Here is a 9,232-nt window from a genome sequence, read left to right on the forward strand (position 1 = left end):
TGTTGCTGATTGCATACTCATTCAAATGCTGGAATAAATAATAGCGAAGTTGTCCCCCACTTTATACTAAGGAAACACTTTGGTACTGACCTTAGCAGCTATAGTTTGTCTTCCCATACTCGCTATATGCCTTTGACAAAGAACCAACATCTTCTTCTTATGCTGGTCTGCTGTTCTCTTTCATCTGTCTATGGCTGTTTCATTCCCTCAAATTCCTTAACTTTGTGGCATTTCATCTCCAGCTCCAGTCTCTTTAATTTCAGCCGGATGCTGACATCATCTGGGGATGGACCGAGTTGCTTTGTTACATGTTCTACACCTGCAGCCACTACCAGTCTGTCTGTCTTCTTTTTAAGTGGAATGTGTTTCAGCTGTCCACAAGCCTGATATCATGTCCTTTGTGGGTATACTCTCACACAAAAGTCCCTTAGTCAGCTGTAGTGGATGCATTTTCATACTCTGCAGAGCTCACTTTTGCATGTTTTCCAAACTACTCTGACTAGAAAATAAAATAACAGCTGTGCAAGATATAGTGCAGCATACTTATCATGTCTACCCAAGGGTATGCACATGTTCAGCTGTGCAAGATATAGTGCAGCATATTTATCATGTTTACCCAAGGGTATGCACATGTTCAGCTGTGCAAGATATAGTGCAGCATATTTATCATGTCTACCCAAGGGTATGCACATGTTCAGCTGTGCAAGATATAGTGCAGCATATTTATCATGTCTACCCGAGGGTATGCACATGTTCAGCTGTGCAAGATAAAGTGCAGCATATTTATCATGTTTACCCGAGGGTATGCACATGTTTTGGTAACCAAAACTGCCTTAAGGATTACATAGGTCTAACGTAAAAGAGTGTACTACTGCCACCAATTAATATGTGATGGACACAGCCTATGGGCTTTAACTCGCATACCACTGATGTCAATATCTACACAGGACAATGCCATCTGTATGGTGTTTGAATCCCACCACTGATGCCAGTTAATATATAAAAGGGCTATTATCCTTAAGGGTATATGGCAAATATGCACTACTAGTTCACCTCCCTTGACATATAGGAATAAAGCCCTTACTATGACATAGGTGAACCAAGTTTGGTTGATGGCTCAGGCTGGCTGCAATATGATCCATGCTTCTCCATGCCTCTCCTTCACTTGCAGGACCATTCAAATATCTCTCAATGGTTAAGAGATTTTTCTGTCTGGAAGGATGAGAGGAACCCACTAAAGGGACACCTCCAAGATACCCTCCCAGGATGTGATGGGTCCAGGAAGAGAAGCAGCCATTGGTCCGAAGTCAGCTGTAGCTTGCAAAAAAATATATAAAGAACTTCTGCTTTGGATTATTGCAAAGTCCAGCTATAGAGCAGATTATAATCCCTGTCTTCCCAAGATTTTGCCGACCTCAGACAGAGCCCAGGACTTATACTTGACTACAGTAATTTTGTTTTGCACGCTCACGCACACGCACACGCACACACACACACACACACACACACACACACACACACACACACACACACACACACACACCACAGGAGAGCACATTCACAGACACTGGCACAATATTTTTGAGAATGGGGCAAAAGACAATTCTCTATCATAGACATCCTTCTTTCCAGGCTTTAAGTCATCAGTAATACCCATTAATCAAAAGTAACAGAACAAAACAGATCTTACTGTTTACCTTCACTGTTATTAATTAACTCTGAGAAGTCATCTTTCTTATGGCAGACACCACACAAGAAGGTACCACTAAAATGGATAAGCCTTTAAGTTAATAAATAAAGCATCACCCACAAGCTTCTAAAGTCAAACCGTAGAACTCTATACTTAGAAAAATAGTTAAAAACCAGTTAATTTCCAAATAAATAAGCAAACAGTGCAAAACTCGCACAAGAAATTGAAAATAAAACAGACTGTTCAGACATATGTCTAACATCTAAACCAGAAATTATCTGCTTGTGGCCAAAAGATATATTTTGCCCTAACTGTCACTATTTTTCTAAATCAAAAATAGAAATTTCCAAGTCTTTAAAGGCAGTTTAATATAGCTTGAACTCTGTCTCTAACCATATTCTCCAGTACTATAATTCAACAACTAATTCTTTTCCAGGCAAAGCAGTAATTCATGTAATTTCTGAATTAAGTTATTCTGTTTATAAGTCTCCAAAACAAACTCTCCAGATGCGTTCTTTTCAGTTTTTAGAAGATGGCTTCCTGTTGCCACCATTGCGTACTTTGGGGGGAGGTTCACCTAGTGGGATAACTTCTAAGAACTATTACACCTACACTGCAGACATTTGCACAGTGAAGAAGTAGACACAAGATTAAAATAAATGTCATTACATTTCTACAATACAAAAATACATTTTCATTACATACAGATTTACATATTTCTTTTAAACACTATATTTACTGAAGATTTTTCATAATTTTATACAGGTGTAGTACAATTTAATTCATTTTTTATGAGTTTCCTTTCTGAAAAGCCAGTAGCATTTTTCCATTTTTCCTTGCTATGTCTGTGGCATATCACACTGTCGTTACGATTGCACTTTGTGTTGTTTAAACTTTCAAATGTTTGCAAACACACTGGTTACCCTCATTCCATCTCAGTAATCCCCTTAGCCTTATATCACTCACTAACCTGTCAGGAAAGTCTTTGTATACACCAAATCAAGGTGTTATAATGCATATTCACCTTGCTTTGGATTTGTACTTTCTTGCTTTTTGGTGCAAGTAACATAATACCTCTGACAGTTTTTTTGGTTCACACAATAAAACCTGCCAACAAATGTCAGTTTTATGGATCATGAAAAAAAATGTTAGCCTTGCGTACCTTGGACTTATTATAGCCATTTTTAAAATGTGTTTCTTCTTGTGTTATAAACGTGACATATAATAATAAGTGAAAGAAATATAAACATTCTGTTAGAAAACAGTCACTTCTTTTTTCCTCAGAAAATGGATTTATTTAGAAATTAGTTGGAGACTATTTGTATTTGTTTTTGTTTGATAACACATTTGGTGGATTGGTACAAATCCCTTTCCTGCCACTACTCAGGCCAGATAAAAACACACAAGAAAGACAGAAGAAGAAGCCATGGAATACAGTATCTGCAAATGTAATCAATGAAAACGATTTGAATAATGGAAGGAAACAATATAATGCTGAGGCAGAAACGATAAAAAAGTGTACTGAGTCAATGTGTAACGTTTACAATGTTAATGTATCACACAGACTGCAATGGATAATCCTGCAGGACAATAAGTGAAATACAATGTTAATAAAATGACAAATATACTCCAGGATTCAATAAACTCCATGCAGGATTAGTGCTATTCCAGCACAGAGTGAACCGTGTCAGTTTCTGCATAGCCTTAACAGCAGCTCGCCTTGCATATTCATGAAGGTGTGCTACTGCTAAGGCTAAGTGGACATGAACACTACTGAGTTCATGGGGTGTGTTTAAGTAGTGCCCATATATCTAACATGCCCCATGCACTCTCAAAGTGCCATATGGCACTTTTTAAATGCATTTCAGTGTCCGCGGACACTAAAAGCAAATATAATAGTAAAATAGTGTCTACGGACACTGAAATAGATAGGAGCTCATGAAAAAAATGCAGGGAGTGTGTGACAAGTGCTTTCAGTGTCCACAGACACTGAAAGCAGCTATGTAGATAGGAAGCAATGAGGGTGTATGTGACAGATACTGCATTGTCAAAGTGTGTATGGCACTTTCCAAGTGCTTTCAGTGTCCGCAGACACTGAACGCAGCTATGTAAATAGGAAGCAATGCAGGGGGAGTGTGACAGGTACTGTCACGGGTTCATGTTAGAACGTCGACAACTGACTATATCGACAAGTAGCCCTGCAGCACGAAATAAACGAAACCTCAAAGCATCAAAATTTCAAATAACCGACATCCACTTCACCGACAACGCGCTACACCAACATCGCGTATTACAGGTAACGGGTATTAACATATGTGAGGTAGGGGATGTATTTATAAACATATGTCACTTAGTCTGACATTATAAATACATCCCCCACTCAACATATTTTAATACCCTTTACCTGTAATATGGGATGTGGGTGTAGCGCGTTGTCGGTAAAGTGGATTGTCGGTGAAGTCGTCTCGATGAAGTGAGTGTCGGCGATGTATATATATATGCTGCAGTGTGTATATTTGCATTATGTAGCTGTCGATTAAGTGGCTGTCGGTTGAATTGGCGTCGATTAAGTAGATGTCAGTTATTTGAAATTTTGATGCTTTGAGGTTTCGTTTATTTCGTGCTGAAGGGCTACTTGTCGATATAGTCAGTTGTCGACGTTCTAACATGAACCCACTGTCACACACCCCCTGCATTGTCAAAGTGCCGTATGACACTTTCCAAGTGCTTTCAGTGTCTGTGGACACTGAAAGCAGCTATGTAGATAAGAAGTGATGCAGGGGGTGTGTGACAGGTACTGACACACACCTCCTGCATTGCGAAAGTGCAGTATGGCCATACCCCTCAATTGTACAGGTTTTTGCATAATGTCCAGATGTCTGCCTCACATACCTCTCAACCTCTTAGAGCAAGAAATCTGGACAAAGCCATAAATAATGGGGGGACAAAGGCCCAAAAATAGAGACACTTTTTAAATATTGCTCTTACAAACTTGGAAGGTTGAGAGAATAACAGGTTTTTGCATTGAGTGATTTGCCAATGATTTGCTAGAAAACCAAAATCGTATGAGAAATGAACCAAAAATATGATTAAAAAATGTGGCCATTCTGCAAAATTCTCTACAGTTGAGAGGTATGCTGCCTCATATTTTTGGTGTGTTCCCCAAATATCTGTCCCTACCTGGAAAATAGCAGAGGATTGGAGTCAGTAAATAATGATAAACATTTGAGTTTAATACTCCGGGTCTATATCAGAAGAGCGACTGCTTAAAATAGTGAACTCTCTTCTGTCAAACTTGAAAGCTGACAATGTCAAACACACAGACCAGCGAATTTTTTTCCCAGGGAAATAATTTGCTGATCCAAAAAAAAAATAGATAAAATGTACAAACAAAATAAAGTGGGGGGCTTCACCCTCCATATGCCATGATGTAGGAGGCTGTGCCCCCCACACCCCTGAACTTAAATATACCAGCTCCAAGATCACACCATGGTGGAGAAAACAGCAAAGTCTCGAGAACAGCCCAGCAATTTTTTTCCCTGGGAAAAAATCACTGTCCCATGCCTTCAACATTGTCAGCTTTCATGGTTTTCATTTCTACAGAACAGCTTTTGCTATTTTAAGCGTGCACTCTTCTGATAGGAACCCAAGACTCCACATCCTTTGGAAAAGTCATGCTAATGCAAAACCTATTATTCTACCAACTTTCTAAGTTTGCAAGAGCAATATTTAAAATCTGTCCCTATTTGTCCCCTTACAGTTGCCCTTACTGTGACTGACAAGGAGTATTGATACATGTAAATAAAGTGATTTTATTAATTTCCTTTTTTTCCATTCTAAGGTATGTTTAAGTGTAGCTGAGCTGGTTTGCATGTTAGAACCCTCTGCTCAGCATTGCTTAAACATCTCATAGTAGCTAAAAGAAATGTATAGCTAAAATATCAACAAGACAGCATAGTGATTAGAGTCCCAGCTTTGCATGGAAGCGTTTATGGTTCAAGTACCAAGGCAGGCGCTTTATTTTTACATGGGAAATTATTGTTAAAATTAATTTTTTTATGTTAAATTATGTAGTAAGTGATATTTGTCACCCAGGGTAGTTTAGCTGGTCCAAAATGGAAGTGTGAGTGCATATAACATGTGAAATCACCCATGTATACATAAGTATCTCATACAGTATAGTCACACCCCAAGGTAATGTAATGAAAGCACATAGGGGAATGTCATGTAAATTAAATCATATACACTTAATAATATGTCAGTAATGATGAATTAATCTACAATCCTGATATTTTTTTAAATGAAAACTGAGCAATGCTAAGCAGTGCTCAGCTATGCTTAGCCAGTTTAAGCATTGCATAGATGTACATTCTAAGCAGCAGTTAGCTCAGCTAAGTGGATTTGCGCACTGTTAAGCAGTACTCAGCATTTACCCCTTTAAGCACTGTGCAACTCACCTCAGCAGATTTGCGCACCACTTAGCTGAGCGTAGCATTTTCAAAATGGTCCAATGACATCAAAGGGCAGGAATATGGCCTTATTTAAACCATGCAGGTGGGAATACAGCCAAAACCTGTTGTAGTTTGATCTGTGCAGGAACTATGTCAGGTGTTGGAGAAGGCTCGCTTTCAGGTGCAGAGATGGGGCATTTTGGAGTCCAGGGTCATGGCTTGGCTCCTTGTATCAAACCATGATGATAGACTGCTGCAGGGCCAGTAACAGGGCTCACAGTATAAAGCAGAGGCCTGGGACCATCTGGTACACAACCTCACCAGTGCCACTGGTATCCCCCAAACTGTTGAGCAGGTATGGCATCATTATGCTGACCTAAAGAAGAGGAAGGGGGTGATCTTGGCCCAATGGATCCAAGATGCTCGGGACAACCATGCTCCAGCAATTTGTAAGTATCACAGATATAGGTGTACCAGATTCTAGCCTGAGTATGTGATAGATGGGTATGCATAATGTTTGTTTCTTACCCCTACAGCTGCAGCAGAGAGGTCTAGTAACATTGAGGCTCATACAGACAGAATGACACAGATGTGCCGAAAGGCTGGTGAGTACAGATCTATCTTGCAGTATATAGTGGCATAAAGTAGAAGAAGTACATTATTTACTGCCAGTAGGTATAGCATGTACTGTGTCTAATGAATAAATGATGTTTATCACATTAATATTCATCCACAGTATATCAGTTAATAAAAGTGCCATTTCACTGTAATAAAGCTGTATACCACAAACTGTTGTGTTTACTCTGGTATATTGTTGTAGAAATAAAATGTGTACAGGTTCTTCACAGCACATATGGCATTGACAGCATGAAGTAACTGAGGCTGTTCTGAGAACCAGCTAGTATGCAAAACAGTAGAATAAAAGCTGTCTTTCGGCTTTTCCTGGTTAGGGGTTGCCACAGGGGAACTCTGGTCTGCTAATGATTGGCAGTGAATTTTTTATGGTGTTGAGTTGCCAGTCCACCTTTAAGGAAGGCACACCCCTCATGCTCACACCTACCTGCATGTCTTTAAAGTCACTTGACCATGGGGAGGACATGCAAACTCCGCACAGAAGCTGTAAAACAAGATATAAAGGAAATATGAAATATTGTATGCACTAAGTTCTGAACCCTGAATAGTAATGTCTACAGTATTATAGTGTGTCCCCTGCAGCACTGCATTCTTGTGTTAACCTTTGCTTTCCAGATTGTATTATTTCAAAGGATTAATACACAGTACAATAATTATCTGCCATGCATAAATGTCAGAATTAAAATGGTCAGACTGTCTAACCCAGAGAGTATTAGGCAGAAATCAGTCAAACAAGATAAATCAGTTTCCCACTAGCTTAGTGTGATGAAAAATAGCCCTGTTGTTCATTTTAGCACACCCAGACACAGTTCGAATCAAGGGAGTGGTACTGAGATGTATATATATATATATATATATATATATATATATATACGCTAAAGAAATCCTGAAAATTTGTGGAAACAGAATGTGTTAACAGATATTTTCTCCAAAGGTCTTGATAAAGAAATGCATGTAGTAGCTGTATGAATGGTATACTAATACACCATGTACAACTGTTCCACTGTCCAAACCCATATGCCTGGTAATGACAACAGGATATGTATATACACCATGCACTCTCCCCGATACCTCAAGTGTCACACTGTCACGGCTAATGGTCACTACTGCCAATAACCTTGGACACAGATAAGAATCCAGGGAAATATGCCAGTAGCAAACATACACAACATCTGTGCAGGGTACCCCTTCTCTGTCAAGTATGTAACTCTGACATGTACAAGCCCCCTCCATTAATGTAGCCATTGTTATCCCAGTCTGCCTGAATGCCATTACAGGTTGACAGTCTAACGGGTATGTATGTGCTACAGAAGCTCTGGGCCATAGGTAGATGTAAAGTGAGGGCAGACCTGTAGAGTATTAGGCAGTACTGTTGTGAAAAAATCGAAGCCTATACAGTTGTTAATGAACTTTTTTCTCTCACCCCACCCCCTCATCTGCATCAATAATTATTATTCATATACTACAGGTATGTTGTTCTCAAAACATATTGTTGGGGCATGTGTTCTATTTTTGTTCATATATTTAATTGGTTGCATTTTAATATACTTTTTTCAAATGCCATTATTGGTGGTCTGTTGCCATCAATGTATCGTGCATGCTGTTAAAATGCTTCCTATTGTTCCATTTATGCACGTGTTCTGTTTGCTATGCAACTGTTTGTAATATGTTGGTTTGGGTTAATTGGAATACCCATGCATGCTGGTATAACTAATTTTGAAATGTTTTGGTCATGACTAACCAATATATCTTCGATAAGCTCAACACCATAGAACTTCCTCATCTGCTGGTCCTGCATCACCTTTGGGTGGAACCACCTCAGGGGATGGGGCCTGTCTCTCCCCAGGTGCAGGCATGGAGAGGAGCCTGTCACCCGGCGCAAGTTCCAGGGTACGGTGCACAGCGTCATCTGCTGTGAGTTGGATAGATGGCTGCACCAGATGGAGGGCCACCTGGTGTACCTGGAGGGACAGGCTGCCCCTGTCATCCAGCCCCCAGCACAGCCACCTTCGGGGCCATGAAAGTGCAGTGGTGACACCCCATGGGTGGGGACCTCAGTCCCACTGTATCCATTTGGGGGCTCATGGGCCTCTGATTCCCAACCACCCTTCCTGTCCAAGGTGTTTAACCCCCTCATGTGTCACATACCCCATCTGCTGTCTTGTGTGTCTTGTCTGTGAATGCAACCTATCCTACCCAACCTACCTCCCCAAATAACTACAACCTTTCCCCAACATCCCACTCTCACCTTAATAAAAAAAAAGGGGCATCTATCCCACAAAAAAAATCATTGCCCCATACATAGCTCTACATTTTGCCCCCATGTCAACTGACATAAATCAATCAACACTAAAATTACTCTACAAATGTATGTTGCCAACTTCCCTCCCTGTGGGTTGTCAGGCTGTAAATTCCAAATTTTCCACATCAGTCAGAGCTGTTGCTGCAGTATGGTCCT

General features: G+C 40.0%; 1 long non-coding RNA gene across 2 annotated transcripts in view; it reads left to right on the top strand.

The window, feature by feature from the left end:
- The window catches only part of LOC122790286, a 165,638-nt gene extending 158,892 nt beyond the window's left edge, over positions 1 to 6,746 (top strand). For both annotated transcript variants that reach the window (XR_006362979.1, XR_006362978.1), the window contains exon 3: positions 6,678 to 6,746. This is a non-coding gene — a long non-coding RNA (uncharacterized LOC122790286). The remainder of the gene's footprint in view (positions 1 to 6,677) is intronic.
- Positions 6,747 to 9,232: the final 2,486 nt, after the last annotated feature.

The sequence above is a fragment of the Protopterus annectens genome, chromosome 16.part0 (assembly GCF_019279795.1).
Source record: "Protopterus annectens isolate FY-2018-M chromosome 16.part0, PAN1.0, whole genome shotgun sequence".
Classification (NCBI taxonomy): domain Eukaryota; kingdom Metazoa; phylum Chordata; order Ceratodontiformes; family Protopteridae; genus Protopterus; species Protopterus annectens.